Source organism: Podarcis bocagei (genome assembly GCF_964188305.1).
Source record: "Podarcis bocagei genome assembly, chromosome: 9".
NCBI classification, from domain to species: domain Eukaryota; kingdom Metazoa; phylum Chordata; class Lepidosauria; order Squamata; family Lacertidae; genus Podarcis; species Podarcis bocagei.
Genome location: NC_138134.1, coordinates 75,182,923 through 75,209,943, shown reverse-complemented (window position 1 = coordinate 75,209,943; position 27,021 = coordinate 75,182,923). Strand labels below are relative to the sequence as shown.

General features: G+C 47.2%; 1 protein-coding gene across 3 annotated transcripts in view; it reads left to right on the top strand.

Annotated features, from left to right (window-relative positions):
- The first annotated feature begins 2,264 nt into the window (after positions 1 to 2,264).
- Positions 2,265 to 27,021, top strand: part of LZTS3 (leucine zipper tumor suppressor family member 3) — an 83,364-nt gene continuing 58,607 nt past the window's right edge. Inside the window, exon 1 of one of the 3 annotated variants that reach the window (XM_081207083.1) lies at positions 2,265 to 2,830. The gene's annotated coding sequence lies outside the window, so the exon portion shown is untranslated. Of the gene's footprint in view, positions 2,858 to 27,021 lie in introns of all 3 variants that reach the window. The other 2 variants (XM_081207078.1, XM_081207080.1) reach the window with 2 other exon arrangements.

The window sequence follows — 27,021 nt, the reverse complement described above, 5'->3', positions numbered from 1 at the left end:
CCTTGGAGGTTGCCATTGACTTCACCCAGATTCTTAGGAATGTAAATTAAATAAAGCCAAGGAACAATCGTCATTGATTTATTATCAACCACTGTGATTACCTATCTTAAGGTGTAAAAAATAAGGAAATGACTATTGAATTATGGAGTCGGCTCACTAAATACAGAGTTTCCTCATTGGCCAAGGAAGTGCCCTCTGTACAAGGCCATCCTCTTTAGTGCCGAAGCTCAGACTTCCCAGTTATTATTTTTTGACACTGTACCTTGCAAACTTCTTTTTCGATCTCTAGGGCTTTAGTCATCCCCTGCACAGTCCTGCCGACCCCAAGAGGATCAATATTGACCCCTTTGGGAAACCCTGCGCGGCAACAGGGGAATCAGGACAAAGCAATTTCCAGGGGGCAGAATTCACACACATCACACACCCCAAATGTGCATTCACCTTCAATAGACTGGGTCCATCATGTCTAACCACCAATTACATATGCTCTTCGCCTCCACCACAAATTCGTTTCATCTCTTTTAACAGCCACCTTTTAAAGCTTCGCTTTGTTTTTAATATTTGATGTTTTATTGTGTTTTTCTATTTTGCTGGAAGCGGCCCGAGTATTATTATTATTATTACTACTACTTGTGGCAGGGAGTTCCATATACTAAGGAAATACTGTGTGAAGAAATGCTTGAGCTTCTGCCACTTAATATTATTGGGCCATCCACAAAGTTCTACTATTATGAGAGATGGGCGAAAAGCTGTTTATAATCATAGAATCATGGAGTTGTAGAGTTGGAAGGGACCACAAGGGTCATCTAGTCCAACCCCCTGCAGTGCAGGAATCTCATCTAAAGCATCCATGACAGATGGCCATCCAACCTGCTTAAGGAGACATTTTTCCACCTTCACCGCATCAAGCAGTTGGTCCCTTACCTTTCCTGCCCCGACCTGGCCACAGTGATCCATGCGACGGTCATCTCCAGGCTTGACTACTGTAATTCGCTCTACGTGGGGCTGCCCTTTAAGCTGTCCCAGAAACTCCAGCGGGTACAGAATGCTGCAGCGAGGCTCCTCATGGGGTCTCTGCCATGGGAGCATATTCACCCAGTGCTTTTCAAGCTGCACTGGCTCCTGGTGGAGTACAGGGTCAGATTTAAGGTGCTGCTTTTGACCTTTAAAGCCCTTCACGGCCTAGGACCCTCGTACCTACGGGACCGCCTCTCCTGGTATGCCCCACGGAGAGCCTCAAGGTCCATATATAGCAACACCCTAGAGGTCCCGGGCCCTAAGGAAGTCAGATTAACCTCAACCAGAGCCAGGGCCTTCTCAGCACTGGCCCCGGCCTGCTGGAACGCTCTGTCTCATGAGACCAGGGCGCTGCAGGATCTGATTTCTTTCCGCAGGGCCTGTAAGACAGAGTTGTTCCGCCTGGCCTTTGGCTTGGAATCAATTTGATTCCCTCCCCCTTTCTTTTTTCCTTTCTTCTCTTGTGAAGAGGCTGCATTTTAATATTTTAATGTTGCATTTTAATCTTGTTTTTTTTAGTTCTATTTTAATCAACTTGTTTTTATTATTGATTGTTAGCCGCCCTGAGCTCGGTCTTGGCTGGGGAGGGCGGGGTATAAAGGTATAAATACAATTTATTAATTATTATTATTATTATTAACCTCCAAGGAAGGAGAGTGCACAATTTCCTGAGCTATCATATCTCCTCTGTGTCTCCTCTTTTCCAGGCTAAACATACCCAGCTCCTTCGACCGTTCCTCATAAGGCTTAGTTTCCAGACCCTTGATCATTTCAGTCACCCTCCTCTGCACATCTTCCAGCCTGTCAACATCCTTCTTAAATTGTGGTACCCAGAATTGGACACCGTATTCCAGGTGTGGTCTGACCAAGACAGAATAGGGTGGTATTATTACTTCCCTTGATCTGGACACCAGACTTCTGTTGATGCAGCCTGGAATAGTATTCGCTTTTTTTGTTGCTGCATCACCATGTTGACTCATGTTCAACTTGTGGTCCACCAAGACCCCTAGATCCTTTTCAAATGTACTGCTGTCAAGCCAGGTGTTTCCCCATCTTATATTTGAGCAGCTGGTTCTTCCTGCCTAAGTGCAGAACATTAACATTTGACTCTACTGTATTGAAATTCATTTTGTTAGCTTGGGCCCAGTTCTCCAATCTGTTAAGATCAATTGATGAAACGCTTCATTACTTCCAACTTCTAACCGGCGCACAGAAAAAAAGCAAAATGGGACAATAAAACGTGTCAAAAAATAAAAATGCCATCAAACCCAAACATCTCCCATCACGTGTGGACCAGCCCCGACCCTTCCTCCAAGCCTTGGAGCGCTGCAGTGCGGGAAGAGTTAAAAAGGGCAGGCGATCCACCCTCCTCCCGGATCCTGCTCTACGATAGGCTGAGGCTGTGGCAAGGGGGGCGTGGCCAGGGGGGTTGGCTGCCGTTTGCCGCAAGAAAAGGGGCAAGATGCGTGTCTGCGAGTGCGCGCGTGTGTATCGGTGACGCTGGCCGGGATGCGAGCCGCCAGCCCGCTCGCCTGCAGCGCCGCTCGCCTCCTTCCTTGCAAAGGCTCCGCGATGCGCCGGATGGCCGCCTGAGCGCACGCTTTGAATTCGCCCCCCGTGCAATTGGTCGGAGGTCGTCGTTTTCGGTTGCATTTCATTTTTGAACTCCAAGCACCTTCCCCGTCGCGGTGCATGCTTCTCTCCTGCATCCCGAGCCGCCGCCGCCAAAAAAAGAGAGGATTAAAAAACGGACGCCTCCCGGCTGAAGGAGCTGCTGCGCGCCCAGGGCGCATCGCCTGCGTTCCTGCAAAGAGTAAGGGCACGGCGGGGAGGAGGAGAGGTAGCTCTTGCCTACACGCCCGGGAGGGATTTGGGGAGGGGGCGCAGGAGGAGGGAGAGAGGGAGGCGTCGCCACACACTTGGACCGGGGGGGGGGGTTGCTTGCATGGTGGTGGAAGACTGGTTACGTTTGCACGCGCTACCTTTTTTTTTTCCTTTTGCAAAATCGCTCAGGGTTGAGGGAATCGGTGCACGAAGAGGATTCTGTGGGAGGACGGGAGCGTGTGCAGATATGGTTGCAATTAAAATGTGGTGCACGGCGGAGATACGGGGGTCCTCCGAAATAAGCCCCGCCACCTCTTCCGATTTATTTTCTGCTTAATTAGTTTAGTTTGCCTTCCCCCACCTAACCATGAGCTTGGAGACCTCTGCTTCTTGCAATATAATCTGACGCGCCGCGGGAAAATGCAAGGGGATGCATACCCGTTGCAAACGTGTGCATTGCTCCAGAATAAAATATTTCCACCAATTTCTTCTTTTTGGTCATCTGGGGCGGGGGTATAGCCTCTTCGCTTGCTTTCCTCCACCCCACCCCCCGCCTTGCAATATTGAAGAAGCAGCCACCCAATGATAAAGGATGTGCGTGCGTTTGTGTAAGTAAAACCATAAAACCCCTTGCAGGTATGATCAGGGATGGTTGGCGTTAGGGTTGGGTTGTGTGTGTGTGTGTGTGTGTGTGGTTTTCTCTTTTTTTTAAGATGATGTCATAAATGGGTGTCATCCAGAGCGCGAGGTGAGGTGCTGGCGTTTGGGTGATGAACAGGGGATGGCTGCAAATTATGTCATCTGCTTTTCTGGATGCTACGGCTGCGTGCCATTTCGCTGTCAAACTAGACGGGGGGGGGGGAGGGAAGCAGCTCCCCCCCCCCTTTTAGGCTAAGCCAAGGTGTAGAAACTGGGAGAGAGGGGTTCGAAATGGCGAAATAATGCCCCTTGGTTTGTTGGTTTTTAAATGTCGGTAGCATTATAGCTGCAAAGCAAGGATGGCCATAAACTCCCGGTAAACGTGACACGTTGTCCAGCTGAGCAGAAGGATTAAATGTCCTCTTCCTCTGTGTGTGTGTTTCAAAGACGAAACATTTTTTTGCTTGCTATAATGCTCCGTCACATCGTTTTTGGCTCCCTATACGCATGGATATATTATTCTGTGATGATCAGGTCTCTTTTGGCTGTGCATGGATCACCGAACTCGCCAGAGACCTCTCTCGTTTCTTGAAGATGGAGCCTTCGTTTTGTGGTTGTGTTTTTTTAAAAGCGGATTTCATTTCGGTCCTGTTGTGGACGGATCCTTAAAAAATGATGATAATCCAGATCCTGCGAATTTGGCACATCCTTTATTTGGGGCATCTGAAATCCACCCGGTCCATAACCTTCCTTCTCCCCGCAAAGGTTTCCTAAAATAGAGAGCGAGGGAGAGGAGATTACACATCGCATCTCTTTGGGGGGAACCATCCAGCAAGTGTAGTCAGGTAGACCTGTACTATTAGGGGACAATATTGAGTGTGGGGACGACGACACACCACACACACACACACACACACACACACACACATCAAGTGGCTTTGGTTTGCTGAAGCATTCGCTCATTACTGCTCATCTCTAGAGTTGGCCCGGTGCATAACTGGGTCATTGTGCATGCAAATTTCTCTCTCTCTCTCTCTCTCTCTCTCTCTCTCTCTCTCTCTCACACACACACACACACACATATATATAATTATTATATCCTGAAGCTGGATTTCCAAGCTGCTTTAGGAAGGCGTTTTTCTGCTCTCTTCTCCGCCCCCCCCCCCCATTTCCCTAGTAGAGAGCTCAGGGACCCTTAGCTGCAGTGCAGTGGAGATAAGGGAGAGAGGTGGATAGGTTTCTCTCTCCATCCTTTGCTGCCCCTTTGCAACCCTGCACTCGGGCTTATTTTCACGCTGGCTCGGTTGGGCATGATGTAAGCACGTTGGCAGGGTTTCACACACACGCATGCATGCACGCACGCACATCCATGTCGTCTTTCACACTCCAGCAAAAGCTTTGATCTCCCGGTCGCTGGCATGAGAGAGGAGAGCGAGAGAGCGAAAGGTTTCTTCCTGGTGATTGGTCGAAGGAGCGGCTTCCCACCAGATCTGTGGTGCAGCTGTTCTTGTGTAAGGCTTCCCTGTCCGTTCAGGCAAAGGCGGCCTTTCTCTGGAATGAGTCTCTGCCCCACTTGGGATGCTCTCAGGAGACGCCAGAGGAGGAGAAAAAGCAAGACTAACAGGAGGTGAATGTAGGGGCCCAGATTTTGGAATAAACACCTGTGATAGACTCACGGAATTGTAGGATTGTTGTGTCGGGAAGGGATCCCAAGAGTCGTCTAGACCAACCCCCCACAATGCAGGAATCACAGCTAAATAATCCCTCAGATGGCCATCCAATCTCTAATCAAAGGTAGAGAACGGGGCCTTCTCTGCAGTGGCTCCCCGTCTGTGGAATGCTCTCCCCAGGCAAGTTCATTATACACCTTTAGGCACCATGCAAAAATGTTCCTTTTTAACCAGGCCTTTGGCTGATTTGATTGATATCCTAAAGGTAAAGAGACCCCTGACCATTAGGTCTAGTCGTGACCGACTCTGGGGTTGCGGCGCTCATCTCGCTTTACTGGCCAAGGGAGCTGGCGTACAGCTTCCGGGTCACGTGGCCAGCATGACTAAGCTGCTTCTGGCGAACCAGAGCAGCGCATGGAAATGCCGTTTACCTTCCCGCCGGAGCAGTACCTATTTATCTACTTGCACTTTGATGTGCTTTTGAACTGCTAGGTTGGCAGGAGCAGGGACTGAACAATGGGAGCTCACCCCACCGTGGGGATTCGAACCGCCGACCTTCCGATTGGCAAGCCCTAGGCTCTGTGGTTTAACCCACAGCGCCACCCGCGTCCCTTGATTGACATCCTAGGCCCTTCTAAAATGTTTTTTTTGGGGGGGGGGAGAAGAGTTATTGGTTTGTTGTTTTTATTTTGATTATATCTTTTGTGCTTTTATGTTTTGATTTTGTTTAGTGAACTGCCCTGAGACCTCCAGGTATAGGGCGGTATATAAATTCAATAAATAATGATAACAACAAAAACAATACAACAACAACAATAGAGGCACACCACTCTTCGAGTTAGTCCGCTCCACTGTCAACCAGCTCTTACAACCAGAAAGTTCTTCCCAGTGTTTAGTCGGAAACTCCTTCCTTGTAACTTGAATTGGTTCAGGTCCTACTCTCCAGAGCAGGAGAACACAAGCAACAGCCCTTCAGATCGTTGAAGACGGCTATCCAATCTCCTCTAGGTCTTCTCTTCTCCAGGCTGAACAAACCCAACTCCTCAACCGTTCCTTGTAAAACTTGGTTTCCCAGACCCTTCGTCATCTTGTTCACCTTTCTCTGCACATGTTCCAGCATGTCAATATCCTTCTTAAACTGTGGTGCCCAGAAATGGACACAGGACTCCAGTAGGGCTGGGCGATACAGTGGTACCTCGCAAGACGAATGCCTTGCAAGACAAAAAACTCGCTAGACGAAAGGGTTTTTCGTCCGTGATTTGCCTCGCAAGACGAATTTCCCTATGGGCTTGCTTTGCAAGACGAAAACGTCTTGCGACTTTGTTAAGCCGTTTAAACCGTGCTTCACAAGACAAAAAATTCGCTAGACGGCAAAACTTGCGAGGCACCACTGTATATCAATATATAATCCAAAACTGGTTTGAAGTCCATACAGTGGTACCTCAGGTTAAGTACTTAATTCGTTCTGGAGGTCTGTTCTTAACCTGAAACTGTTCTTAACCTGAAGCACCACTTTAGCTAATGGGGCCTGCCGCTGTGCCGCTGGAGCATGATTTCTGTTCACATCCTGAAGCAAAGTTCTTAATCTGAGGTACTACAGTGGTACCTCGGGTTACATACACTTCAGGTTACATACGCTTTAGGTTACAGACTCCGCTAACCCAGAAATAGTGCTTCAGGTTAAGAAATTTGCTTCAGGATGAGAACAGAAATCGTGCTCCGGCGGCGTGGTGGCAGCGGGAGGTCCCATTAGCTAAAGTGGTGCTTCAGGTTAAGAACAGTTTCAGGTTAAGAACGGACGTCCGGAATGAATTAAGTACTTAACCCAAGGTACCACTGTATTTCAAGGTTAGCGGAGTCTGTAACCTGAAGCGTATGTAACCTGAGGTACCACTGTATTGTGATGATCTGTTTCATAACTTTTGACCTGGCGATATACAGTCATACCTCAGGTTACAGACACTTCAAGTTGCGTTTTTTTGGGTTACGGACGCCACGAAACCCGGATGTGCCGGAACAGGTTACTACCGGGTTTTGGTAGTTGCGCATACGCAGAAGCGCTAAATCGTGCTTTGCGCCTGTGCAGAAGCGCTGAATTGCAACCCGCGCGTGCGAAGACGCGCCACTGTGGGTTGCGAACGAGCCTCCTGCACGGATCACGTTCGCAACCCGAGTGTCCACTGTATCGCGAATCATGATGTGTGTGTTTGTGCTGTGCAAAAATAACAATGTGGGGGAACTTGTGAAGCCAGCCATCACCTCTGCGTAGCTCCATCCTTATTTCAGACATTGCGATATAAAACGATTAGGCGGAGGGCAGCGGAGACTGGTCCATTGGGGCAAGAGGGGCGCTGCCCAGCCAAAGTCAGTCTGCCCTTAGCCAGTCCCCATCCGCCTGCCTTCTTCTTTTTTTTAAAAGATATTTATTAGACATTTTCGGACAATAGAAAGTTACAAAATTATAAATAAGAAAATTTTAAAAAAGCATAACAATACTAGAAGACAAAAACAATACAAAAAAGAGATACAAAGACAGAGCACATAAAAAGTAAAAAAGAAAATTTTTAAAAAAGGAAAAATAATCAATATTTTCATGTCTTATGTTTCATTTACTTATTTCCTGACCTCCTCATGCCCCCCTCTTCTGTATTCCAGTTCAGATAGTTAGTTCAGCAAATCCTTCCCCTCTATCATTTATCTTTACTTATTGTCTTAACCTATTATAACTATATATTTCCAGCCATTGTCAATCCGCATTTACATATTCTTATTCATCTTTTTACCAATACCGCTTATTTTCAATCCAACATCCCTTCAACATTCATTAATTTTACAGTATTTCTACAGTATCTGAAGAAGTGTGCATGCACACGAAAGCTCATACCAAGAACTAACTTAGTTGGTCTTTAAGGTGCTACTGGAAGGAATTTTTTTTATTTTGAGTATTTCTGCAAATAGTCTTTAAACTTCTTCCAGTCTTCTTCCACCACCTCTTCTCCCTGATCTCGGATTCTGCCAGTCATTTCTGCCAGTTCCATGTAATCCATCACCTTCATCTGCCATTCTTCCGCCTGCCTTCTTACCTACAACCAGTCTTGGGGGGGCGGCGTTGCCTGTTGGTTTCCTCCCCCTTAGCCAAGCGTAGAACTCAGTGGGGAGGTGTCTTGGACTGGTTGGAGGTAGAGGAATGGTGGGAGGAACCAGCTGGGGAACCCCCAAAGGAAGAAGTCTCAGAGCCTGGGATGGTGGTGGGACAATGAGTGGTCAGAGGGAGAAGAGGAGGCGCCAGAAGCTGAAGAGGTAACAGGGCTTAGTGAGCGGGGAGAGTCTGTGACAGAGAGCAGTCCAGAATCAGAGGCAGAAGCTGAAGCAGGAGAGAGGGGAGGCCGAGAGGCCGAGAAGAGTCAGGCTGGTGAAAAGACATGGGTGTCTCCCGCTCTTGCTGTGAACAGCTCCCCTCCCCGCTGAGCTCCCAGAACCAGAAGAGGCATGAAAAGGGGTGGAGGAGAGGTCGGCTGCACACAGACACAGTCTCCGATTGCTCGGAAAGAGCCCTGGTGAGGAGGCAAGAGCTTTCAGTCTCCGCAACTGGTTTTCATGGAGCAAGACCGCCAGGAATTAGCTGTAGATAGGTAGCCGTGTTGGTCTGCCATAGTCAAAATAAAAAAATTCCTTCCAGTAGCACCTTAGAAGTGTGCATGCACACGAAAGCTCATACCAAGAACTAACTTAGTTGGTCTTTAAGGTGCTACTGGAAGGAATTAGCTGTTCTGCTCCTTAGGCCTGACACTCAACAAAGTCTGTGGAGGTTGTGTTAATAAAGAGTTCACTCCATCTTTGAACAGTGTGATTACGGGCAACGCTTGAGTCCGTTGGCTGTGCCTGCCGTGCGCTCTAGCGCCACCTAGTGCCAGTCTCCCCGCCTTCCACCCTATGAGTCCCAAAGGGTTCCAGCCTACCGCTGGTAATGAGAAAGACCTCTCTCTCGCTTTGCCTGAAACTGCAAAGACCTGCTGCCATTCTGATCAAGACAGTTCCTTGTTTGTTGGGCCAGTGATCGGACTTGCCATAAGGCTGCTGGCTTCCTGCCTTCAGCCCCCGCAAGCCCACCTGTCTTCTGCCGCCGTTTGCTGCCGCTGAGGTTGCAATTTTGGAAAACGAAGTTTTGTGCCGTTTGTTCTATTTAGGGACCAGGGCCACGACCGACTTCGCATGTCTCTCTCTCTTTCCGTGCCCTTCGGAGCCTCCCTCCCACTGCTGATTTGTACGTGCGAAAGACAAATGCAGTTTTTAAACTTGACTTTATCGAGTTCTTAAAACTGCAAGCTCTTGTTCCAGTGTCACCATCTCCGACTTGCTACGCCTTTTGTGTCGCCTGCGAACAGATTCTTTATTTGGGGAAGTGAAATCTTAGCCCCGTACCTGCCGGGTTCCTCCCTCCCACAGAGTTTGCACATGTTTAGGAATGGCTTTTCCACATTTGAACCTCTCCTCTCTCTATGGCACTGTCTTCTTTCATCGCTGTTTAGCAGCAAAAGCTAATCTTCCTCACCAGATTCCTTTCATAGGACTGTTGTCCTATGACAGGGGTCTGCAACCTTTAAGACAAAAAGAGCCACTTGGACCCGTTTCCGAAGAAGAAAAAACTGGGAGCCGCAAAACTCGTCATTATAAAAATAACTTTTTTGTCACTTTTTATTATTTCTTTGTTTGACCCCTCAGAATTACTCCACCTCATAGAAATAAACAAGTTACCTTTTTGTGTGTGTGTGTGTTCTTCACTCCCCTTCAAAACAGTGACCAGCGTACATGCCCCCTTTCAATGCAGTGACCAGCGTACATGCCCCTTACAATGTAGTGGGCGGGCGGCAAGGTGACGTCGGGACGGTCCATGACTAACGCACGCACCGCCCCCATGCGACGTCACAGCCAGTACAGCGCCCGCCACAGTGGGGAGTGTCGGGGCACACAATGCGCCTCCTCCCCTCGCTAGTATCCGCCCCGGAGCCGCGGCAAAGGTGTAAAAGAGCCACATGCGGCTCCGGAGCCGTGGGTTGCCGACCCCTGTCCTATGAGGAAGATTTTTCTGAGAGTAAGAGCTGTTTGAGAGTGGGACAGACTCCCTCGGAAGATGGTGGACTCTCCTTCCTTGGAGGTTTCTAAGCAGAGGTCGGATGGCCATCTGCCATGGATACTTGAGCTGAGATTCCGGCATTGCAGGCGGGCTTGGACTAGATGACCCTTGGAACCCATTCCAATTCTCTGGTTCTCTATGGCCCTCAAACATATCCTAAAGCTTCTTCTATCACGACAAAAGTTCCTTCCTTCTGCTTCCTTTGCTTCATTCCATGGTGTTCACAACACCATTGGAAAGGGCAATGCAGTGGTACCTCGGGTTGCAGACGCTTCAGGTTACAGACTCCGCTAACCCAGAAATATTACCTCGGGTTAAGAACTTTGCTTCAGGATGAGAACAGAAATCATGCTCTGGCGGCGCAGCAGCAGCAGGCGGCCCCATTAGCTAAAGTGGTACCTCAGATTAAGAACAGACCTCCAGAAGTTTCAAGTTAAGAACGGACCTCCAGAACGAATTAAGTTCTCAACCAGAGGTACCATTGTACTGCTACTACTCTCTCAGACACTCTTTCTTTCTCTATTTCTTCATATAATTTCTATTAAAGTTTCTGTTTTGCAATTTAAAATACTCATTTTACATCCTTAAAATAGCAGTGATTTCCATTCTTCTCTTTCTATGGTTCATTTTACATATCATAAATCCCTGCATATTTTACAATAACTATACCATTCAGTATTCCACTTTTGCATCCATCAAAACTTATTTCCACTGTTGAATTTATCTTAATGCTGCCAGCGTTCTCCCCTCCCTCTGTGTGTGTAGTACTCTAAAACTGGAAAGGAATCGCTTTCAGTTGCTTCCCAGAACATAAGGTGTATCGGTCAGTTGTACTAAAAATAATAACTCTCTGTAGATATATTATTTATCTTTTGCATTTATATCCCACCTTTCCTCCAAGGTGGTGACGTACATACTTCTCCTCCCTGTTTTATCCTCCTAAACAACAACCCTGTGAGGTAGACTAGGCTGAGAATGAGTGACCGGTCCAAGGTCACCCGGTGAACCTCATGGCTGAATGGGGATTTGAACCCTCCTCCAGGTGCTACACCACAGAGTAACCTCATCACGTCCAGTGAGGTTTACTTCTGAACAGATGTGCATGTTGTTTGTTGTTGTTTAGTCGTGTCCGCCTCTTCGTGACCCCATGGACCAGAGCACGCCAGGCACTCCTGTCTTCCACTGCCTCCCCCAGTTTGATCAAACTCATGTTAGCAGCTTCAAGAACACTGTCCCACCATCTCATCCTCTGTCGTCCCCTTCTCCTTGTGCCCTCCATCTTTCCCAACATCAGGGTCTTTTCCAGGGAGTCTTCTCTTCTCATGAGGTGGCCAAAGTCTTGGAGCCTCAGCTTCAGGATCTGTCCTTCCAGTGAGCACTCAGGGCTGATTTCCTTCAGAATGGAGAGGTTTGATCTTCTTGCAGTCCATGGGACTCTCAAGAGTCTCCTCCAGCACCAGAATTCAAAAGCATCAATTCTTCAACATCAGCCTTCTTTATGGTCCAGCTCTCACTTCCATACATCACTACTGGGAAAACCATAGCTTTAACCATACAGTGGTACCTTGGGTTACAGACCCTTCAGGTTACAGACGCTTCAGGTTACAGACACTTCAGGTTACAGACTCCACTAACCCAGAAATAGTACTTCGGGTTAAGAACTTTGCTTCAGGATGAGAACAGAAATCATGTGGTGGCAGCAAGAGGCCCCATTAGCTAAAGTGGTGCTTCAGGTTAAGAACAGTTTGAGGTTAAGAACGAACCTCCAGAACAAATTAAGTTCTTAACCCGAGGTACCACTGTACGAACCTTTGTCGGCAAGGTTATGTCTCTGCTTTTTAAGATGCTGTCTAGGTTTGTCATCGCTTTTCTCCCAAGAAGCAGGCGTTTTTTAATTTTGTGAATGCTGTCACTAATAGGATTGGGAATTCCAATCCGAGGTCGCCATAGTGAAAAATGGACACAGGCCAGTCTCTATTCCAGATTAGGGAAGAGGGATAGATCTGATTCACTTCCCGTCTGAGGGTGAACCTACTTAAGTCACCGTTTCTGAAACAGTGCAAGAACTGAAGGGCAGTTGTCCTTCAAAATCCGATCAGGTGCTCAGGAGAGGAGTGCTGGGAAGTTTCCCTTTCAGACGAGTCTCCTGTACGTAAGAATCTCCTGTGGGCACTAGGACTGTGCAATATATCACCCCAAACCGGTTTGAAGTCCATATCATGGCATCCGTTTCATAATTTTTGACCTGGCCATATATCACAAATCATTGTGTGTGTGTGCTGTGCAAAAATCGCAATGTGGGAAAAACCGTGAAACCAGCCCATGGCTCCACATACCGTAGCTCCATGCTTATTTCAGACATTGTGGTATACAGTGGTGCCTCGCAAGACGAAAATAATCCGTTCCGCGAGTCTCTTCGTCTAGCGGTTTTTTCGTCTTGCGAAGCAACCCTATTAGCGGCTTAGCGGCTTAGCGCTATTAAAGGCTTAGCGTCTTTTAAAGGATTAGCGGCTATTAAAGGATTAGCGGCTATTAAAGGATAAGCGGATTAGCGGCTTAGTAAAAGGGGGGGGGAGCGGAAAAAAATCGGAACACTTGCAAGACGTTTTCGTCTTGCAAAGCAAGCCCATAGGGAAAATCGTCTTGCGAAGCAGCTCAAAAATGGAAAACCCTTTCCTCTAGCGGGTTTTCAGTCTTGCGAGGCATTCGTCTTGCGGGGAACCACTGTATCAGCATATGACGATCTTTAGCTGGTGATACAGTGGTGCCTCGCAAGATGAAAAGAATGCATTCTGTGATTCTCTTCATCTAGCGGTTTTTTTGTCTTGCGAAGCAAGCCCATTGAAGTATTAGCGCTATTAGCGGCTTTTAGCGGCTTATCTGCTGATCGGATCAGCTGATAAGCGGCTTAGCGGCTTAGAAAGGGTGGGAGGAAAAAAAACCAGCAGGAACTCACAAGACATTGTCGTCTTGCGAAGCAAGCCCATAGGAAATTTGTTTTGCGAAGCACCTCCAAAATGGAAAACTCTTTCGTCTAGCGAGTTTTCCGTCTTGCGAGGCATTCGTCTTGCGGGGCACCACTGTATATCACAATGTTGAAAAACAGATATCGCTTCGCCCTAGCAGGCAGGTGGTGCTTCTAAAAGACATTTCTTCTGCCCTTCTGATCACTTTACCAGGGCTTTCCAAAGGCTCCAACTGGAGCAAGGGAACTGTCTGAATGCCCCTTGCAAGCATCGAAAGGCTTTCAGATAGCACTGGGAACTCCAATAATCAGGATATCAGAGCTCAACATCATGATACAATACGATAGGTTACTCTTTATTATCATTGTCCCATACAGAACAATGAAACTGAAAAATCTACATCAGACATTCAGAAACCAACAAGCCTGCTATCCCAGCCTGGTTAACCCCCTAAAAACTCAGATACCCCATAATTAAATACAATATACTCCCATAGAGACTCCTTACCCTGCATTTAAAACCAAAATCACATTTGGATAGAAACTGTTTCTCATGCGGCTAGTCCTAGTCTTTATAACCCTGTACCTTCTTCCAGAAGGCAGAAGCTGAAAGAGATCATTTCCGGGGTGCGCACTATCCTGCGCTATCTCTGCAGCTTTCTTATGGCACCTGGAGGCATAGATTTGATCCAAGGTGGGAAGAGTGCACCCAATTATTCTCTCCAGGCTTTACAACCCTGGACAGCATTGTTTTCTCCCTGGTCGTGCAGCTCCCAAACCACACACACAGACCATAAGTTAATACACTCTCCACAGTACAATGGTAAAATGCCACCAACAGGTGACACCAGGTGATGATTGACAGGTGGGCAATCCTGCCCACATGCCAAATCTGGCCCTCCAGGTGGTAGGGTGTTAACAGTCTTGTCCGTCAGCCCAAAGAGGTTCTGCACCCCTGCCTTAAGGCAATACGCTCAATCTAGCCAGCGCTAATTCATATTGTGGAATTTGCATTTTTTGGATCAGTTGGAATTTGTGGGCGCTCTTCAAGGGCAGCCCCACATAGAGCGAGTTGCAGTAGTCCAGCCTATAAGTTACTAAAGCATAAATGTTCGCAGACAGGCTTGTCTGCTGCAGAAAAGGATGGAGCTGGCAAACCAGCCAAAGCTGGCGTGCTACCTGAGCACCCAAAAGCAGCACCTGGTAGACGAGCACCCCCAAACCGAACCGAACTTGGGGTGCAACCCCAATCCAATGCAGAACTTCACCCCTGTCTTGGCTGCTCTCTGTAACCTGCAGCAACCACTGCTCCTCACCCAGCCAGTTTAAAATACTCTGTGAGCAAGACAGCGCATTATTTAGGACAATGTGTACTTGCAAAAGAGACGGGTGAAAGATATTACTTTTGTGGCTGTGAATCATCGTGCCTTCAGTTACAACATTCAAGCAATGTGCGGCGGAAAACTGTGATGCTTAACGCTGGTCCCACCCCACCCCCACCCCATCAGCTGAAACCTTTCTCCTGAATCTGAACTCGTGACCCGAATTTCTTCTCCCCTTTCCGGCAGACATTTGTGGTTTGAGAAAACAAACGATGGTTTGGGTGGATCTGCGATGGTGCTTTTGGGCTTAACCTTAGTCCCCAGTTTGAGATATACAGTGGTACCTCGGGTTGAGTACTTAATTCGTTCCGGAGGTCTGTTCTTAACCTGAAACTGTTCTTAACCTGAAGCACTACTTTAGCTAATGGGGCCTCCCGCTGTCGCCGCGCTGCCAGAGCACAATTTCTGTTCTCATCCTGAAACAAAGTTCTTAACCCGAGGTACTATTTCTGGGTTAGTGGGTCCCTCGAGAGGTCCGGAGGGTGACAGCACGAGAACGGGGCCTTTTCTGCAGTGGCTCCCCATCGTGGGATGCTCTCCCTAGGGAGGTTCACCTGGCGCTTACATTATACACCTTTGGGATGCGGGTGGCGCTGTGGTCTAAACCACTGAGCCTCTTGGGATTGGTGACTGGAAGGTTGGCGGTTCAAATCCCCATGATGGAGTTAGGGTTAGGGTTAGAGTCTGTAACCTGAAGCGTATGTAACCTGAAGTGTATGTTACCCAAGGTACCACTGTACTATATTTTTCCGTGTGTAAGTCTAGGTTCTTTTTACCAAAAAATTAGGTTTAAAATTGGGGCTCGTCTTATACATGGGTAGTGCTGAGGGGTGTATTCTTAATTTGGAGTCCCCCAAAATAGGGGGCGTCTTATACATGGGGGCGTCTTATACACGGAAAAATACGGTATTTGCAAGCTTCCATGCTCCCAGTTTGTAGGAGCTACCAATCGGCCAGAATCACTTTGTGGGTGTGTGATTTTGGTGTGTATGTGTGTATGGGGAGGTGTGTTAATCCTCCCACGATTCAGCCCAGTGGTTCCTTGACAGTGAATTAAATTGGAGCGATTGGAACAAGGAGCCGACGAGATCCAGCGAAGAGTGTGTTCCTTCTCTCCTCTTTCGCTTTGCTCGATTGGAATTGGCTAGCGGTGAATCTGCAGCACTTAAAAGGAGCTTTCCGAGTAGAATTTTAGCAGCAGATTAAAAGATTATTAAGAAGGCGGGCTGGATTTGTTGCCATCCTTCCAGCCAAGGCTGTTTAAGAGAGGGATTTTTGTTGTTGTCGTCGTCGTTCCCTTGCTCCAGCCGGGCCGACCTTAATGTTCGCTTGGAAGCAGACATGACAAGGAGCGTCCGAAATGGGAGGGGAAGACTTGCAGCCCAGTGTCTTGGAAAAGCTAATATTAGACTTTCTGGTGCCAACTTTGCAAGAAGGGGATGGGGTGGAGTCTGTTGGCTGGCACAGTCGCCTTTCCTACCAGGGCAACAACCTTTGCTTTTAATAGAGGCCCATGACACGGTGACAGTAGGCTGTGTTGAATTTTCCAACTTTCTGCTTCCAATAATGAGGGTTGCTAAAAAGTTGACTTGGGAATTCAAAAGAGATTTTGGTTAAAGTATTGTGATTTAGGTCTGCTTGGTAAGTAAAATACAGTGGTACCTTGGTTCTCAAACTCCAAAAACCTGGACGTATGTGTTCTGGTTTTCAAACGTTTTTCGGAAGCTGAACAGCCGATGCAGTTGTCAGCTATTGTTTCCGGGGCACCTGCACCAATCAGAAGCTGCGCCTTGGTTTTCAAACATTTTGGAAGTCAAACAGACTTCCGGAACGGATTAAGTTTGGTGCTTTTGCTCTTTATTTTGCATTTTTGTTTCTGAGGCTTTTTCAATTCATTTGTTTTTGTGACTGCTTTGATGATAATTTTTATCATCTACAACGCTGTCTTGTTTATTTTATAGTACAGTACACTGATTATTGCTTTCATTGTATGGATCAATGCTCTCGTTAGATAGCAAAATTCATGTTACATTGCTGTTCTAGGGGTTGTTTTCAAAAGTCTGGAACGGATTAATCCGTTTTGCATTATTTTCTGTGGGAAAGCATGCCTTGGTTTTGGAATGTTTTGGTTTTGGAACGGATTAAGTTTGAGAACCAAGGTACCACTGTATGTATAAAATTGCATAGAAATCACTAAAAATCATGGACAACAAGGGTCATCTAGTCCAACCCTCTGTAATTCAGGAATCTTTTGCCCATCGTGGGACTCGAATCCACAACCCTGAGATTAACAGTCTCCTGTTCTGCCAACGAAGCTATCCCTGGCTTTTGAAGTACTTGCAGTTACATTGTACAATATTTATGATTATAATTAATTATTATTGGTTAGCATTACCTGACATTTTCAGAAGGTAAAATTTAAATTCCTTGGTTTTCCGAAAGCAGCTCTTTTTCATCGGATGTAGACTTATCAAGCTAAGTGTTGCCCTGTCACAAAAATAATAGCAGATTTGAATTCCTCACCCTCCCAAAACTTGTTTTTAAGAGCTGAAGAAGTTTGCAAAAATTAAGTTTCACCCTCTAAAATGACACACTCTACTGTGACGGGCAGAAAGTCAACTGATGTAGCTTCCCCTAGCATAGGGGTACACAGCGTTAGAAACTCAGATATATGAGCTAGGTGCCAACAGTGTTTGAAATTAGCCAGGGGCCAGGCGCATTTTGCACCTAGCTTTCGACCTTTTGCACCCGGACATCTTCCTCACTTGGTTGCAAGCGGTCGAAAGCCACCAGTTATATTTTATCCATCAGTTATATTTTATCTGCGCAATCGGAATGAATTTCAGGAACCAAAATGCTTTTTCTGTGCAACAGGAGCAGTCACCGTTAAGAAAAAGATCCCAGAATAGGCCAATATATATGTGGGCTGTCCCTGGATCAAGTGACATTTCATCTTTTAAGTTCTCAAAACTCTTAACCCAGCTCAAGGTTGTCTACTAAACTAGCTGAGAATCAACCGCAGTCAGTCCATTATTTGAAAAACAAGACTTAATTGGCAATGAGACATTATGTTTTGGTGACTTTAACCTTGTTTTAAGGAGCCATTTGGCACCCGGTGTTAGAAACTCAGATTAAATGGAGCTGTACGTTCATCTTTCCAGCTCATCAGCGTCAGTCTTTTGGCTGTGTTTATATTTTGATTTTGTGTAAGCCGCTTTGAGCCCAGATTTGTTTGTGGGAAAAGCGGTATCTGAATAAATAGACATGGGCAGCAATAAATTCTGCTGGCAGCTGTCTGTCTCAGGAAACAACAGAGGAGTGTGTCTTTGGGGGTGAAGTCAATCTGTTAGAAGGTTACAGCGCCTCCTGTGGCTGTAGAGACTGATATGGGAGAGGGCCTTCTCAGTGGTGGCTCCTCCCAGACAACTTTGGAACTCCCTTCCTAGTGAAGTTAGACCGACTCCCTCCTTATTTATTATTACCGTATTGGCCTGAATATAAGCCTCACTTTCCCCCCAAATTCTGACCGTGAAAAGTTAAAGTGCGGCTTTAATTCGCAACCTTACAAAAATTGGCTTTTACGATATCGCTGCTGAAACAGACATACGGTAAAACGGAGTGGGTGTGAGTTCCTGCAGAATTTTAAGGGAGGGGCTTATATTTGGGTATTGCCCCCCCCCCGAATTTTAAAGGTGCGGCTTATATTTGGGTGTGGCTTATATTCGGGCCAATACGGTATTATTATTTATTGAATTTTTATGCCACCCTATACATGGAGGTCACAGAACAAAATCAAAATATAAAACCACAAAATATATTGTGGTTCTTCCACCAGCGGAGAAAAGCCTCCATGTTCCAACAGGCTATTGGGAACTGTTTTGTTTTTTAAGGGCTTTTAATAGTGTTGTGCTGTTTTTATTTTCTGCATTTTAATAGATTGGTTTTTTAAATACTGTTTTAATTTTATTAGAGCTGAATTGCTTTTTAGCGATTATCCTTTGCACGCTTTTAGCTTTCTGAACTGCGTGGCTTGTGTAAGCCTCCTTGAGGCGGTCGGGTCTGGGGGAAAGGAGGTTACACAAATGAATAAAATACGAATAATATCAGAGGCAGCCCTTTTTCGCTGGCGAGTTTAGGGCTCTGGCCACCCAGATCTGGGCTGCCTCAATAGGAGTATAGCATCTAGATCAAGGGAAGTAATAGTGCCACTGTATTCTGCTCTGGTCAGACCTCACCTGGAGTACTGTGTCCAGTTCTGGGCACCACAATTCAAGAAGGACACTGACAAACTGGAACGTGTCCAGAGGAGGGCAACCAAAATGGTCAAAGGCCTGGAAACGATGCCTTATGAGGAACGGCTAAGGGAGCTGGGCATGTTTAGCCTGGAGAAGAGGAGGTTAAGGGGTGATATGATAGCCATGTTCAAATATATAAAAGGATGTCACATAGAGGAGGGAGAAAGGTTGTTTTCTGCTGCTCCAGAGAAGCGGACACGGAGTAATGGATCCAAACTACAAGAAAGAAGATTCCACCTAAACATTAGGAAGAACTTCCTGACAGTAAGAGCTGTTCGACAGTGGAATTTGCTGCCAAGGAGTGTGGTGGAGTCTCCTACTTTGGAGGTCTTTAAGCAGAGGCTTGACAACCATATGTCAGGAGTGTTCTGATGGTGTTTCCTGCTTGGCAGGGGGTTGGACTCGATGGCCCTTGTGGTCTCTTCCTACTCTATGATTCTAAGATCACCCGACTGCTTCCGGCTGGTGTTGGAATAGCCAAAACCCACATTGTTCAACTGTGTGAGAGACCTGGGAGAGAGAGCCTTTTAATTGCCACCTCCGACAATCCGGCGAGGCATTTAACAGCGATGCCTTTAATGCAACCTCCCCACCCTCGCAAAAAAAACCCCAAACACCACGAGTTGACATTTTCCCCTCTGCAGAGTATGGATAATGAACGCATTGTACCTGTGTAGGAGAAACAGGGAGTGAGACTAATTGCGCTCGCCTAATCCCCTAAACTGGAATAGCTGTCATAGTTTTGGGAGCCAAAGGGAAGCTGCAGCCAGATGAATTGTGTTTCGCTATAAAGCCTACACACACACACACACACACATTTTATTAATTTTCCAAAAATAGCAAAAAAACAACAGCAATACCAAAACAAAACAAAACAAATTGACTTCCCCTTAGACCCTTCCTTGATTCCATCATTTATCAACATACCGCATGTCCATAGTTAAATTTTAACTTGTTTAATTCACCTATTATCCATTCATAACAAAACTACACGTAGTTTTTAAAAGTCTTCTATTGTATTAACCTGTGCACATTGCTTCTGTATATACACAATAAACATCTTCCGTTCTTCCTTAAATTCGTTGTCGTCGCTTCCTCTTAGTTTCATTGTCAATTTTGCCATTTCAGCATATTCCGTTAATTTAACTTGCCAATCTTCTTAAGCTGGGACACCTTCTTCTTTCCAACGTTGTGCTAGTAATGTCCGTGTGGCTGTAGTGGCGTACATAAATAAATTCTTTTGAGATCTTGGTAAGTCCACTCCTGTAATGCCTAATAGGAAAGCCCAAATCGTGTATAGTCAAAACACATTGGGTTTGATGGCAGGCGGGATTGCCAATGTCTTTTATTTTATTTTTTCTATTTTATTTTTTTGCCAAGCACATAACGTGCACAAGTACTCTGGCACAACATGCATCCGTATGAGCGTTGCTACACCCTTTGTATAGGTTTAAGACCACAAAGCCAATATTACATCTCAGAATAACACAGGGAAAGAGGCAATAAAACCCATGTTGCAGTGTGACTGAGTGACTCACTTCCCCGGGAGCAAAGCCCCACTGTGCTCTACTTCTGAGTAGACATGCCTGAGGGTTGCGCTGCGAAATGCTCACAAACTAGAGCCAGCGACCGTTTGCGTTGCCTTAAGACTACAAAGCCGATGATGCAGTGCGGGTAGGTTACTATCTTTTGAAGGTAGAAAACAGAAGCCCAGGGTGTGGTGTTTGTATTTGGGAAGGCAAGGCCCGCAAACGAAGCGAGAAATTGTTAATGTCTGCCGTATGTCAATGCAAACGGGACCAGCTGAAATCCACAGGGCTCGTGCGACTCTCCGTAGTGGTTTGGCAGAAGAGGGGGAAATCTCCTGCACAACTCTTTTAAACTGGAGCTGTTTAGCCTCCTTCTCTTAGGCTTTTCCAGCTCTTGAAGTTGCGGTTGGAGGATGGATGGCGGCTAATGGATTGAAGTTGAATCCTGACAAGACAGAAGTGCTGTTTTGGGGGGACGGGGCGGGCGGGTGTGGAGGACTCCCTGGTCCTGAATAGGGTAACTGTGCCCCTGAAGGACCAGGTGCGCAGCCTGGGAGTCATTTTGGACCCACAGCTGTCCATGGAGGCACAGGTCAATTCTGTATCCAGGGCAGCTGTCTACCAACTCCACCTGGTACGCAGGATGAGACCCTACCTGCCCGCAGACTGTCTTGCCAGAGTGGTGCATGCTCTGGTTATCTCCCGCTTGGACTACTGCAATGTGCTCTATGTGGGGCTACCTTTGAAGGTGACTCACCATCAGAGCACTCCTGACATATGGTTGTCAAGCCTCTGCTTAAAGACCTCCAAAGTAGGAGACTCCACCACACTCCTTGGCAGCAAATTCCACTGTCGAACAGCTCTTACTGTCAGGAAGTTCTTCCTAATGTTTAGGTGGAATCTTCTTTCTTGTAGTTTGGATCCATTGCTTCGTGTCCGCTTCTCTGGAGCAGCAGAAAACAACCTTTCTCCCTCCTCTATGTGACATCATTTTATATATTTGAACATGGCTATCATATCACCCCTTAACCTCCTCTTCTCCAGGCTAATCATGCCCAGCACGCCATAGATTTAAAACCCATTTGACGGACATGACTCTCCCAAAGAATCCTGGGAACAGTGGTTTGTTAAGGATGTTGGGAATTGTAGCTCTGGGCAGGGTAAACTACAGTTTCCAGGATTCTTGGGAGGAGCCGTGCGCTTTTAATGTGCTTTAAATGTGTATGCAGTCATAGGCTGTGTGATCCATCTCTGTGTGAGCTGTGCCATTTCAGCTTGGCTTCTGGTATTTTTTGTAAATCAAATAAAATAAACTGCATGTAGAAATCTAGGGTGGTGGTGGATTTGAGCCTGACTTCCTCCCTGATGTGCTAGCTTTCTACTTGCAGGGATTTATGTATTCATTGTACACAGGAGCATTCCGCCATGTGAGTCCTGACAAAATGAACTGCTGTGACCCGGGCATAGGTTAACCCGGGGGGGGGGGGAACTAGGGTCTTGACTTTCAGCCAGAGGTTTGCTGGTAATGGTGAGGTAGAAGAAAACTGAGTAAAACTCTGGATTTAAGAAATGCTTAATGAGACTGACTTGTTGCAACTTACACATGCGCTAGCTTAAGAGTGTGCATAGAAATGAGAACAGGGCCTTTTCTGCAGTAGCTCCCCTTTGTGGAATGCTCTCTCCGGGGAGGTTTGGCTGGTGCCTTCATAGTACACCTTTAGGTGCCATGCGAAAACTTTCCCCTTCAACCAAGCCTTTGGCCGATTGGCATCCAAGGTTATTGCTTTGTTTCTGTTCTTGTTTTTATTATGCATTTTTGCGGTTTTTTTATCTTGCATTTCTATGATGTGAAGCATCCAGAGACCTACGGATGGAGGGCGGTATACAGATTTAATAAACAACATGCGAATGGAAATAACGTATATAAACGCATTATATATGAGGAAGCCACTTTGCAATTTATTTATTTTTTAAAATGTCCATATTAGGGGAAATGGCATGCAAACGTATAAATTGGGAAAAGTTCAAACTAAAAAGAGGGTGAATTTTTATGATGACCTTTAAAAAAGAGAGAGAGAGTACAGTGGACACTCAGTGTTGCAAACGTGATCCGTGCAGGATGCACGTTTGCGCATGTGTGGGTTGTGATTTGGCGCTTATGCGCATGCGTGACCCCCAAACCTGGAAGTAACCCATTCCGGTACTTCCGGGTTTCGGCAGGTCCGTAACCCGAAAAAACTCAACCTGAAGCACCTGTACCCTGAGGTATGACTGTAATTGCAAACTCATGTGGGAATACGAAGTACTGAAGCTTGGAAAACCGTGGAGAGACAAAAATAGCCAGGTGTGCTCATCTGCACCTGGAGAGGCAAATTTGGCCTCCACACCTGAAGGTCAAACCCTCCCCCCCCCATCCTCCTTTCTGCAGTACAGGAAAAAAGCATTTGCGTTCTCCTGTCGAAATGACTTTCCTTCTGTCCACTCCCTCCTTGCAGTGCTGCTTAATGCGATCCCGTTTGGGACTTGCGAGATTTGTGGCCGGAGAACCTTTTCCTTTCCTCTCCTTCCTCGCATCTCCTCTTCGTTCGCCCGGCTGCCCACCCCCCTGTTTCAGCCGCCTGAGGACCTCGCTCGGAAGCCCTTGCCGGCTGGCTGGCAAAGGCTGGATCGGAGGAGACGTTTGCACGGGCAGATGAGGTTAAGGAGAGCTGACGTTTGGCCGGGAGCCTCCGAACGTTGTCTCTGAAGTGGCGGAGAGAGGCTCTCGCCCGACCTTCTCCTGGGAAGACGGACCCGCACGGCTGTTCCGAAGAGGCAGCCCATTCAGTCGCAACGAGGGCTGATGGTGGAGTGGAGGGAAACGAGTAAAATAGAGACGTCGGGCAGGCTGCCAGCTTGGCTGCCAACAGCAAAGGGAGTTTCGCGGCTTGTGATTAGATTTCAATTACGCTCGGTTTAGGATGTGGAAGGGGGGGGTCTTCGCCGTCCTCCGTTGCAGCTGTGTGGACGTGGGAAGGGGTTGCGTGCGGCCGGCATTGGCTATCAGGAGAGGAGAGCAAAGCCTTGGGGCGCCCACAAGATGTCACTGTTAGCAGGAGGGGTTCGAGCCCCTCTTTCCGAGCCGTTCGGCAGGGGGTCGCCTACCTCAGAAGGTGGCAAGGGTCTCCTAGGTTGGAGCAGATGTTGGAGGGCTACCTGTCCGGGGCTCCTGGGTGAGAGTAGATGTCCTTTGGAGTCACTTGCAACTCTTCTGTTCTATGACAAGGAGGAGAAATTTGCTCAGTTCACATTTTGATGTGAATCTACTTAATTCATGTTTCCTGGAACCAGTAAGCAAGTTGAAAGACAGCTTTCCTCCCCTCCCTCCCTCAAATTTTGTATTGATTTTCAACATTTATCACAAAAATAACATAACAAAACACACAACCAAAAAAGACACATTACACTACAATAACTAAACACAAAGAAAAATTGTTTCTTCAAATGACTAATTCTCATTACATTGATAGCTGACTTCCTCAAATCCCCTCTAACTGAATTTCGTTATATCACCTATATAACAGTTCTCCAAATTCATATTTCTAATAATATTAACTCCTCATTTACTAACCACTAGTCCTTTATTAATATTCTAATCCTTAATATTTACTACCAATATTCTTATTCTACTCCTAAGCCTATTTATTACTTCCAAGAATTTTCTATTTATCTTATATCACAATATTTAGCTAAATATTCTTTAAATGAAAGACTGCTTTCCTTTGAAATTCAGACGTCTTAATTTTTTAATAAGTGTGTGTGTGTATCTCCAACGAGTATCTCCACCCCCATCATTCAGCCCAGACACTGAGGTCCTCCAACGGTCTTCTGCTGGTTCTTCCACTGCCAGAAGTGAAGTTACAGGGAGCTAGGCAGAGGGCCTTCTCGGTAGTGGCACCCGCCCTGTGGAACACCCTCCTTTCACATGTCAAGGAGATAAACAACTATCTGACTTTTAGAAGATATCAGAAGGGAGCCCTGTATTGGGAAGTTTTTAATGCTTGACGTTTTTATTATGTTTGTAGATAAGCTGCGCCTACGGCTTGCCGGTCAGAAGGTCGGTGGTTCGAATCCCTGCGACAGGGTGAGCTCCCGTTGCTCGGTCCCTGCTCCTGCCCACCTAGCAGTTGAAAAGCCTGTAAAAGTGCAAGTAGATAAATAGGTACCGCTCCGGCGGGAAGGTAAACAGCGTTTCCGTGCGCTGCTCTGGAAGTGGCTTAGTCATGCTGGCCACATGACCTGGAAAAACTGTCTACGGACAAACGTCGACTCCCTCAGCCAGTAAAGTGAGATGAGCGCCACAACCCCAGAGTCGGCCACAACTGGACTTAATGGTCAGGGGGTCCCTTTACCTTGACCTTGACCTAGATATGCTGTAAGCCGCACAGACTGGCTGGGGAAACCCAGCTAGTTGGGCGGGATATAAATATGATGATGATGACTCTGATGATGTTGTTGAGAGACAGTGGAGTATGTCTCTGGGGGTGAAGTCAAACCGCTGGAGAATCACAGCGCCTGCTGTGGCTGCAGAAACTGGGGACTTGTAACTGCTGCCTCCCGGGTTGTTTTTGCTGTGTTAGCAGCACCGGAACTACCTCCTCGGGGCGAAAGCTTGGGCAGGGTGTACGGAGGTCCTGGGCTGCCCAGAAGATCTCCCCCCCCCAAAAAAAAAATCAGCCTCACTGATGTGGTCCAAAGGAGAGCAGAGCAAGATGTTCATTTGCAAGAGGAGGCGTACAAGGTTAATAAATAATAATAATAATATTAATAATGCAGTAAAACATCAAACATTGAAAAATCTCCCTAAACAGGGCTGCCTTCAGATGTCTTCTAAAAGTCAGATAGTTGTTTATTTCCTTGATATCTGGTGGGAGGGCATTCCACAGGGCGGTGCCACCACCGAGATGGCTCTCCGCCTGCTTCCCTGTAACCTCACTTCTCACAGTGAGGGAACCACCAGAAGGCCCTTGGAGCTGGACCTCAGTGTCTGGGCTGAACGATGCGGGTGAAGACGCTCCTTCAGGTATACTGGGCCGAAGCCGTTTACTCCTTAGTCTTTTCTTCTCCTGAAGATATCCTGCAAGACAGTGGAGGTAGAGGAGCAGAGTTTTTCTTCTTCTAGCTGGGCTACCTTCCCAGGTGGACGAGCCCCACCTGCCCCTCACTTCCTTCTATGGCATGTTCAGAAACCGCCTTCTTGACCGTTGGACCCACTATTTCTCTTGTCCGCTCAATCCACTGGAGCCTGTCTTCACATGCAGAGGAATCCCCTAACCGAAGGTTTGAGACGCATCGGCTACCCTCACCTAGTTCAGCTGGCCGTCCGAAACCGTTTTTGGGAGAGTGGCCCCTGTTGCATGCCAACAGCTTATAGGGGCCACAGGTGAGAGCAGAGTGCTGGGTGGGGACCAAAGGTGGACAAACGACCTATGATCGGACAGAACTTCCACTCACCCAAAGCATAAATTGTGGGCTGGCTTACTGTATTACTATACATCTTCCCTCAAAAAACACTTGATTCCAGAAATCCTCTGCTCTGTCCATTTATAGTGGTAAAAGGTAAAGGTACCCCTGCCCGTATGGGCCAGTCTTGTCCGACTCTAGGGTTGTGCGCCCATCTCACTTAAGAGGCCGGGGGCCAGCGATGTTCGGAGACACTTCCGGGTCACGTGGCCAGCGTGACGAAGCTGCTCTGGCGAGCCTGCACCAGTGCAGCACACGGAAACGCCGTTTACCTTCCCGCTATAAAGCGGTACCTATTTATCTACTTGCACTTAGGGGTGCTTTCGAACTGCTAGGTGGGCAGGAGCTGGGATCGAAAGACGGGAGCTCAGCCCGCCGCGGGGATTCGAACCACCGGACCATGCGATCGGCAAGTTCTAGGCACTGAGGTTTTACCCACAGCGCTACCCGCGTCCCTCATTTATAGTGGTACCTTGGGTTAAGTACTTAATTCGTTCCAGAGGTCCGTTCTTGACCTGAAACTGTTTTTAACCTGAAGCACCAATGGGGCTAATGGGGCCTCCTGCTGCTGCCGCGTCGCCAGAGCACAATTTCTGTTCTTATCCTGAAGCAAAGTTCTTAACATGACTTAATATTTCTGGGTTAGCGGAGTCTGTAACCTGAAGCGTATGTAACCCGAGGTACCACTGTATATTTTTTCACTGCTTAGGAAAGAGTGCCTTGTCTGAAGCCACCTTGTGAGAGGCAGGATTCGCATGTGGACCCCGTTCCGTCCCTGCGCTGAGAGCTTACTCTAGCTTGAGATTTAGACTTTCTCGGGGGGGGGGGGTTAGTTCTGAGCGGCTCCATCAGGGCTGCCCTGTCTGTTGACAGAGACACTTCATTTGAGTTGATCTTGTTTGCTCATTAGCTGATGGTAGCAATTTGGAACGAATTACCCTGCGATGACAGAAAGTTCAAGCAAATCTCAGGTGGCCGGTGACTCATGTGACTGAATGGAGGAAGGGGGAATACTGGCGGCCTCTCTTCCCCCCCCCCCTCTGGGTTCCTGCTAACGACAAAAG